Here is a 7,963-nt window from a genome sequence, read left to right as displayed (position 1 = left end):
CTGGGGCCGGGTGGGAGCCGGTGCCCCCCGAGAGGGGACAGGCCCCCTGCCCCATTCCCTGCCACACACCCCGAGCCAGCCAGGCCCTGCTCTGGGGCCGGGTGGGAGCCGGCGCCCCCTGAGGGGACAGGCCCCTGCCCCAGTCCCACCCCCTGAGCCAGCCAGGCCCTGCCCTGGGGCCGGGTGGGAGCCGGTGCCCCCCGAGGGGACAGGCCCCTGCCCCAGTCCCACCCCCTGAGCCAGCCAGGCCCTGCCCTGGGGCCGGGTGGGAGCAGTGCCCCGAGAGGACAGGCCCCTGCCCCACCCCCTGAGCCAGCCAGGCCCTGCCCTGGGGCCGGGTGGGAGCCGGTGCCCCCCGAGGGGACAGGCCCCTGCCCCATTCCCACCCCCTGAGCCAGCCAGGCCCTGCCCTGGGGCCGATGGGAGCCGGCGCCTGCTAGAGGGGACAGGCCCCTGCCCCATTCCCACCCCCCTGAGCCAGCCAGGCCCTGCCCTGGGGCCGGGTGGGAGCCAGCGCCCCCCGAGGGGACAGGCCCCTGCCCCAGTCCCACCCCCCTGAGCCAGCCCGGCCCTGCCCTGGGGCCCATGGGGGCCGGTGCCCCCGGCGGGGCCAGGCCCCTGCCCCATTCCCACCCCCTGAGCCAGCCAGGCCCTGCCCTGGGGCCGATGGGAGCCGGCGCCTGCTAGAGGGGACAGGCCCTGAGCCCCCTTCCAGTCACCTCGGTTGTTGAGAGTCTCTGTTTTGATGGGCTCTCGGCTTTCCTGGCTCATCAGAGGGGGTTGCCCGGCGCCCCCAGCCTTAGCCCCCAGCTGCCACACGGGGGGCCCAGCTGCCACTGCCCCAAGGGGCGACGGGGGCTCTTCCCATCCAAGTGCTTTAGGGGGTGTCAGGCAGCCGCCTGGCTCGGCAGGACTCTGCAGCCCCCGGCACGCCCCGGCCTTCCTCTCCGAGCACTGGGGGGGGGGTATCCCTGCTCCCCCCGCTGTGCAGAGCCCGGGGGACGAACACAGGCCGACCCCCGCCTGGGCAGGAGAATCGCTCCCCACTTCCCGGGCCGGCACCGCTCCTGGGCGAATGCTCCTGGCCAGGGGGCTCGAAGGCTGGCGGAGTCTGGGCCCCTTTCCAGCCGCAGCCGGCAAGGGGGGCATGGAGCGAATCTGCAGGGTGAGCCCCTCACCTGCCCGGCCAGCCAGGAGAGTCCCCAAGGCCCCTGCCCGGCGGGGGGCTAGCTCTCGACCCCCCCAAACACCACAGCCTGAGCTGGGAAGAGTTCCAGACTTCTCTCCCCGCAGCCCCGGTTCTTCCGTGCCCGGTGTTTGCTCTGGCGAGGGAATTGTGCCAAACAAGGGGGGGGGGCAGCTTTTGTACCGATCCTGTGGTAATTGGGTGGTTTTATATGTAAGGGGGGTGTGAAACAATCACAATGAAATATTAATGGACTTCAGTGCCTGGCTGGTGGAAATGCTGCTGGATGGGGTGGGGGGTGCAGGGAGCCCCGGTCTGCCCCACCAGGGGGTCTGGCTGGGTGTCCCTCTGTCTGTCCCCACTCCCCACCGGGCGCCTTGCGGCCCCATCGTCCAGCCCTGCGGAGCTCCCCGGCGCCAGTGGCTGGGGATTCCTGGCCTCCAGGGTCAGCAGTCAGGCCGGGAGGCTCCGTTCTCTTTCTGGACCCTCCACTGACCCGGCTGGGTTCAGAACCTGCCCGTCCCAGCCCCTCCCATCTCTGTGCCACCCCCAGGGCGGCTTTAACCCCTTTGCACCCGCTGAGTAGCTAGGCCACGGGCAGAGGGAAACTGAGGCACGCATCAGCACCATCAGAATAGGACAGGAAATCCCCACGTGGTTAGTGTCCGTCCCTCTGGCTGTCCCGTCAGCCCTTCGCCTTCCCCGCCTCACCACTGGCGGGGGTGGGGTGGGGTGGGGGGGCGCTGTCCGGGGGCCGGACCCAGGCGGCAGGGTCAGCTCCTGTCCCCCCCCCACGCTCCCTCCCCAGCAACCCTCACATGGCAGCCCAGAAACAACACAGGTGGGGGGTGGGGGGCTGGAGCCAGGACTCCTGGGTTCTCTCCCGGGCTCTGGGAGGGGAGTGGGGGCCGGGACTCCTGGGTTCTCTCTCTGCTCCCAGTCTGTCCCCCAGGGTCCAGGGGGTGTCTCCCGCTCGGCCCCGCCCCAGGGCTGCAGCCCCCTCCAGGCACCTGCGCTGCGGGGCCCCTCCCCGGCCCCCGGCCATTGGCTGCGGGGAGGGAGGGCCGGAGACCGGGCCTGGCCGGGCTCCCATTGGCGGGCGGCGCGGAGCCGGCTCCGCCGCTTCGCTCTTGTCTCCTGCCGGAGGGAGCCCCGAGCCGCGCGCGCCGAGCCGCGTCCCCGCGCCCCAGGAAACCCCCGCGCCCCGATCCGCGCCCCAGGGCCCCCGCGCCCCGATCCGCGCCCCAGGCCCCCGCGCCCCGATCCGCGCCCCAGGACCCCGATCCGCGCCCCGATCCGCGCCCCAGGGCCCCCCGCGCCCCGATCCGCGCCCCAGGAAACCCCCGCGCCCCGATCCGCGCCCCAGAAACCCCGCGCCCGATCCGCGCCCCAGGGCCCTCCGCGCCCCAGGGCCCCCGCGCCCCGATCCGCGCCCCAGGACCCCCGCGCCCGATCCGCACCCCAGGGCCCCCGCGCCCCGATCCGCGCCCCAGGACCCCCGCGCCCCAGGATCCGCGCCCCAGGGCCCCCGCGCGCCCGATCCGCGCCCCAGGGCCCCCGCGCCCCAGGCCCCCGCGCCCCGATCCGCGCCCCAGGTCCCCGCGCCCCGATCCGCGCCCCAGGACCCCCGCGCCCCGATCCGCACCCCAGGACCCCCCGCGCCCCGAGCCGCGCCCCAGGTCCCCCCCGCGCCCCAGGACCCCCCCGCGCCCCGATCCGCGCCCCAGGGCCCCCCCGCGCCCCGATCCGCGCCCCAGGACCCCCCGTGCGCCGCCGCCCCGGGGGATGCCCCAGGGCTCCCCGCCAAGATGCAGCCCCGGGCCCTGGCTGCCCTCACCCTGCTGGCCGCGCTGCAGCTGCTGGAGGTGCGAGGCCTGGGCGGGGCGGGGTCCCAGGTGCTGAGCACCGCCCCCAGGGACCAGCCCCCCCGCCTGGAGAAGCGCAGCCGGAGTCTGGCCCGTCGGGGGCAGCGGCCCCCCAAGGCAGGCAGGTGAGTGGGGCCCCCCCAGGGCTCTGGGCTCAGATCCGTCTCCACCCCCGCTGCCCCCTCCGCCCCTCTCCAGCCCCCTCTGCCCCCACCCATCCCCTCGCTCCTGCCCCTCTCCAGCCCCCAGCACCCGCCCCCTCGCTCCCTGCCCCTCTCAGCCCCCACCCCTCTCTGCCCCCCGCCCCCCCCGCTCCCAGCCCCGTGCCCGGCCGAGGAGCCCAGAGCTGGGGGCAGGGGCGAGTGGGGGGTGGGATCGGCTGAGCTGAGCCCAAGCCCCAGGCGGCCCCCCCAGCTCCAGGCTGGAAGCTCCGTGCGGGGGCTGGGCTGCATCTGTTCCCCTCGTCAGGCCGCGGGGGGTGGCCGGGGCCCGGCTCCATCTGGAAACCCGCTCAGGGGCCAGGCAGGCGCTGAGCTGGCGGTGGCAGGGTCCTGCCATGGGGAGGGGCTGCTGTGCCCGCCCCGCCCCCTGCCCACCCATCCCACCACACCCCCTGCCCAGCCCAACCCCTGCCCCCATCCCCTCTGCCCTTCACCCCTGCCCACCACACCCATCCCCCCTCTGCCCCCTGCCTGCCCCACCCATCCCCCCTCCCCCCCCCCAACCCCCCCTCCCACCTCACCCCTGCCCCCATCCCCTCTGCCTGCCCCACCCATCCCACCACACCCCTGCCCAGCCCAACCCCTGCCCCGCACCTCACCCCTGCCCCTATCTGGTGCCCCTCACTCCTGACTCGCAGCCCCGGCTCCCCCAGCCCTGGGCTCCCCTGGCCCTGCCGGTGCCCCTCACTCCCGACCCGCAGCCCCTGCTAGCCCAGCCCTGGGCTCCCCCCAGCCCAGCTCTGTTGCCTCTCAAGCCTCGCTGAAGGGAACAGGGTTTTGGTTCTGGTCCCCGTGCTCTGGCCAGTACCTGGAGCCCGGATCCTTTGCCATCAGCGAGTCTCCAGCCCAGAGCCCCAGTCAGCCGGCTGCAAACTCCCCCCTTCGTGTAGCCCCAGGGGCCAGCTCTGTCCAGCAGGGCCTGCGGGTAACTGGGAGGGTGGGGAGGGGAGTGTTTGGGGAATTTGCATTTGAGGGAGCTCTGGCCCATGGCTGCCCCAAAGGGAAACACCCTCAAAGGGCACCTGGAGGGGTCAGACCTGCAGCCACCTGGCAGGGAGGGTCTCGGACTCCAGGGCGAGGTGCTGTGGGGGACAGAGACAGACTCGCTGGGGGATCCTGCCCGGGTACAACCTGCAGGAGCTGTGAGGGGAGAATGGGCCCTGCCCTGGGGTCGGCGCTGGGCTGAGTCCCTGGAGCCCATCGGGGTCCCTGGCTCAGAACATCCTGGGTTACAAGGGGGCCCCCACTCCTGCCCCCCACCCTCCACTCCTGCTTCTGCAAAACCACCTTGTAATGGGATCATGTAACTATGAGGGGATCATGGCTGAGGGGCACCGGCAGGGGGGAGCCCAGGGCTGGGCTAGCAGGGGGCTGCAGGTCAGGAGTGAGGGGCACCAGTACAGCTGGGTGGGGCAGGGCTGGGCGAGCAGGGGCTGCGGGTCAGGAGTGAGGGGCACCGGCAGGGCTGGGGAGCCCAGGGCTGGGCTAGCAGGGGCTGCGGGTCGGGAGTGAGGGGCATCGGCAGGGCTGCGGTGGGGCAGGGCTGGGCTAGCAGGGGCTGCGGGTCGGGAGTGAGGGGCACCGGCAGGGCTGCGGTGGGGCAGGGCTGGGCTAGCAGGGGCTGCGGGTCGGGAGTGAGGGGCACCGGCAGGGCTGGGGGGGGCAGTGGCCTGGGAACTGGATCAGCCTTGGCCCTGGGTTGGGAGTCGGGGCCGGTGCAGGGGTCAGATGCCCTGGCTGGCCTAGAGGTCGCCCCCCCTGCCCGCACTGCCCCCCACAGGCCTGGCCCCCTGGCTGCGCTCTGTGGGGCAGGGGGTGGGCGGCTGATGGCTTTTCCGTGCGGCTGGGGGGCTGCGGGGGAGGGGCTCTGGCAGCTCCTGGAGGAAACGTGGCTGAGGAGTTTCGGGGCCAAGTTTCCACCTCCTGGTGCTGCCCCTCCCCCACCACATCTCTGCAGCGCGGGAGGGGGGGCCTGATTCTGCCAGGAGAGGAGACCCCGCGGTGGGTGCGTGGCAGGGAGGGGCAGGGCGAGGGGGGGGGTCCGGCCAGTGCAGCTGGGGGGGAGGCAGCCCCAGCCTGGGGGCCGGTTCCTGCGCTTGGCTCCCGGCTGCAAAAGGCTTTTGGGCCACAGGAGGCTCTGCTAGAGCCCAGCCCCCCCGGCCCCCCCAGCCCCCAGGACAAAGCAGCCCCAGCCCCCCCTCCAGCCCCCCAGCCAGAGCCCCTCCAACCTGCGCAGGACAAAGCAGCCTCAGCCCCCTCCAGCCCCCAGCCAGAGCCCCTCCAGCCTGCGCAGGACAGAGCCCCCAGCCCCCAGGACAAAGCAGCCTCCCCGGCCTCCAGCCCCCAGGACAAAGCAGCCCCAGTCCCCCCTCCAGCCCCCCCGGACAGAGCACCCCCAACCCCCCCTCTAGTCCCCCAGGACAGCCCCCCCAGCCCCCTCCATTCCCACCCCTGGATCTGCTGTGGGGCCGGGGGGGGGGTGCAATGTTCACTCTAACGAATGAATTTTATGATGTGCCCCTTACGGAGGTGAGGTGTGGTGGGGGTGGGGCCAAAGGGGTTCGGGGGGGGCTCAGGGCTGGGGCAGAGGGTTGGGGTGCAGGCTGCCCCGTGGCTACAGTGGGGAGAGAGGGCTCCCCCCTCCCCCCCAGCCCTCTCTCTGCAGCTGTCTGGGGCCGGGGGAGGGGCGCGTCTCCCCGCTGTGATAGTCTGCTGCAGGGCCCCACAGCTTAGGGGGAGCTTAGGTGGGGAGTGGGGGGCTAGTGGTTAGAGCGGGAGGGGGCGCTGGGAGCCAGGACTCCTGGGTTCTCTCCCTGGCTCTGAGAGGGGAGTGGGGGCTGGTGGTTGGGGGGGGGGAGGGGCTGGGAGCCAGGACTCCTGGTTTCTCTCCCTGGCTCTGTGAGGGGCGGGGGGGCTGGTGGTTGGGGGGGGGGCGGGGGGGGGAGCCAGGACTCCGGGGTTCTCACCCTGGCTCTGTGAGGGGAGTGGGGGCTGGTGGTTGGGGGGGGGAGGGGCTGGGAGCCAGGACTCCTGGGTTCTCTCCCTGGCTCTGAGAGGGGAGTGGGGGCTGGTGGTTGGGGGGGGGCGGGGCTGGGAGCCAGGAGTCCTGGGTTCTCTCACTGGCTCTGTGAGGGGAGTGGGGGCTGGTGGTTGGGGGGGGGGCTGGCCGTTCCTATCTGCCCTGTGGAATTGCCTCCTCCTGTCCCCCACCCCTAGAGCCAGGGGACCTCCCCCCACCCCCGGCCCATTGTGCTGCCCAGGGGGGGGGTCTGACCACGCCCCCCCTCAGTTTCACTCCAACTTGTGCTGGGGCCTTGGGGCCAGGAGCCCCCCCCGCCCCGCGAGATGGGACCCAGCGTCTCCTGCAGCCCCAGAGTCCGGGTGAGAACCAGAGACCAGCTCTGCCCCCCCCCCGCGACTCCCCTCCCCTCCGCGAGCCAGGACAGAACCCAGGAGTCCGCCCCCCCCACTGGGCGGACCCCCATTGATGGCCACCTCCTGGTCCTGTCAGCTGGGCAGCCCCAGCCCCCACTCCCCCATTGGCCCCCCATGAGGCTGGGTGTGGGGGCCCTGCTGGGGGGGCTGGATCTGCTCTGTGCCCAAGGACTGAGGGGGCAGGTCAGGCAGGGCCGGGGGGGCGCAGAGTCTGGGGGGGGCTGGTCTGCCTGGCCGGGGGGTCCCCCCCTCACCGCGCTCTGTCCCCTCTGCAGCCCCCCCCACGTGTGCGGCAGGACCTGCTGCCCCGGCTGGAGCCTGGCCCCCAAAACCCAGAAGTGCACAAAAGGTACCGGGGGGGGGGGCAGGAACACGGAGTGGGGCCCCCGTCCCCAGGGCAATCACTGAGGAATTGTGCCCTCCCCCGCCCCAGTCTGTCTCATCCTGGCCCCGTCCTGCCCCGGTGCTGCTCCCAGTCTGGGCTGTAGGGGGCAGCAGACCCGCACCTGCAAGGCCCAGGGCTGGGGACTCCCGGGGGGAGCCTGGCCAGACCCCCCCCTTCCCTCCCTCCACCCACACGCTTGGGGTCAGCATCAGCCTCCCCAGGCCAGGAGCGGGGACCCTGCGGAGGAAGCCGATCTGCCCCTGTCCTGGGTTCAGGGCACAGCCCCCCGGGCCATGGGAAGGGGGGGGCTGTGGGGAGCAGGGGGGCCTGGGGCTGGGGAACTGGGGGAGGGCTGGGGCTGGGGCTGGGGCAGGGGCTGGGGCTGGGAAGTGGGGCTGGGGCGGGGCTGGGGCCAGGAAGTGGGGGCTGGGGAGCTGGGGGCTGGTTCGGGATTGGGGTTACTGGGGGCCAGGCAGCAGGGGCTGTGGGGAGGGAGGGAATTGGGGAGCCGCGGTTGGGGATGGGGCAGGGGGTCACTGGGGGGGCATGTGGGTGGGGGAAGGGTAGGTCTTCCCCCCCCATGACCCCTCGTCTCTCCCCCCAGCCATCTGCACCCCGAAGTGCCGCAATGGGGGGCTGTGCCGGGAGCCCCAAGTCTGCACCTGCCGCCCAGGGTTCGCTGGCCACCGGTGTGAGCAGCTGGTGCCCCCTGACCCCAACTCGGGGCTCCCCCCAGGGCCCAGCCCCCGCCCAGCCAGCGCCTCCGCCCCGCGCCCCACAGGCCCCAGCGCCAGGAGAGCAGCGTCTGTGAACTGGCGGCCGCTGACGTGAGTGAGGTGATGGGGGGCATGGGGTGATTGGGGGGAGCGAG

The 7,963-nt window shown here is 73.4% G+C and overlaps 1 protein-coding gene across 3 annotated transcripts in view; it reads left to right on the top strand.

Moving 5' to 3' along the window:
- Positions 1-3,158: 3,158 nt before the first annotated feature.
- Positions 3,159-7,963, top strand: part of LTBP4 (latent transforming growth factor beta binding protein 4) — a 46,057-nt gene continuing 41,252 nt past the window's right edge. For all 3 annotated transcript variants that reach the window (XM_039510816.1, XM_039510817.1, XM_039510814.1), the window contains exons 1-3: positions 3,159-3,176; positions 6,983-7,056; positions 7,697-7,919. The gene's annotated coding sequence lies outside the window, so the exon portion shown is untranslated. The remainder of the gene's footprint in view (positions 3,177-6,982; positions 7,057-7,696; positions 7,920-7,963) is intronic.

This window comes from Mauremys reevesii, linkage group 22 (assembly GCF_016161935.1).
Source record: "Mauremys reevesii isolate NIE-2019 linkage group 22, ASM1616193v1, whole genome shotgun sequence".
Lineage (NCBI taxonomy): Eukaryota > Metazoa > Chordata > Testudines > Geoemydidae > Mauremys > Mauremys reevesii.
Note: the sequence above shows the minus strand (reverse complement) of the source record. Positions and strands in the feature narration are given on the sequence as shown.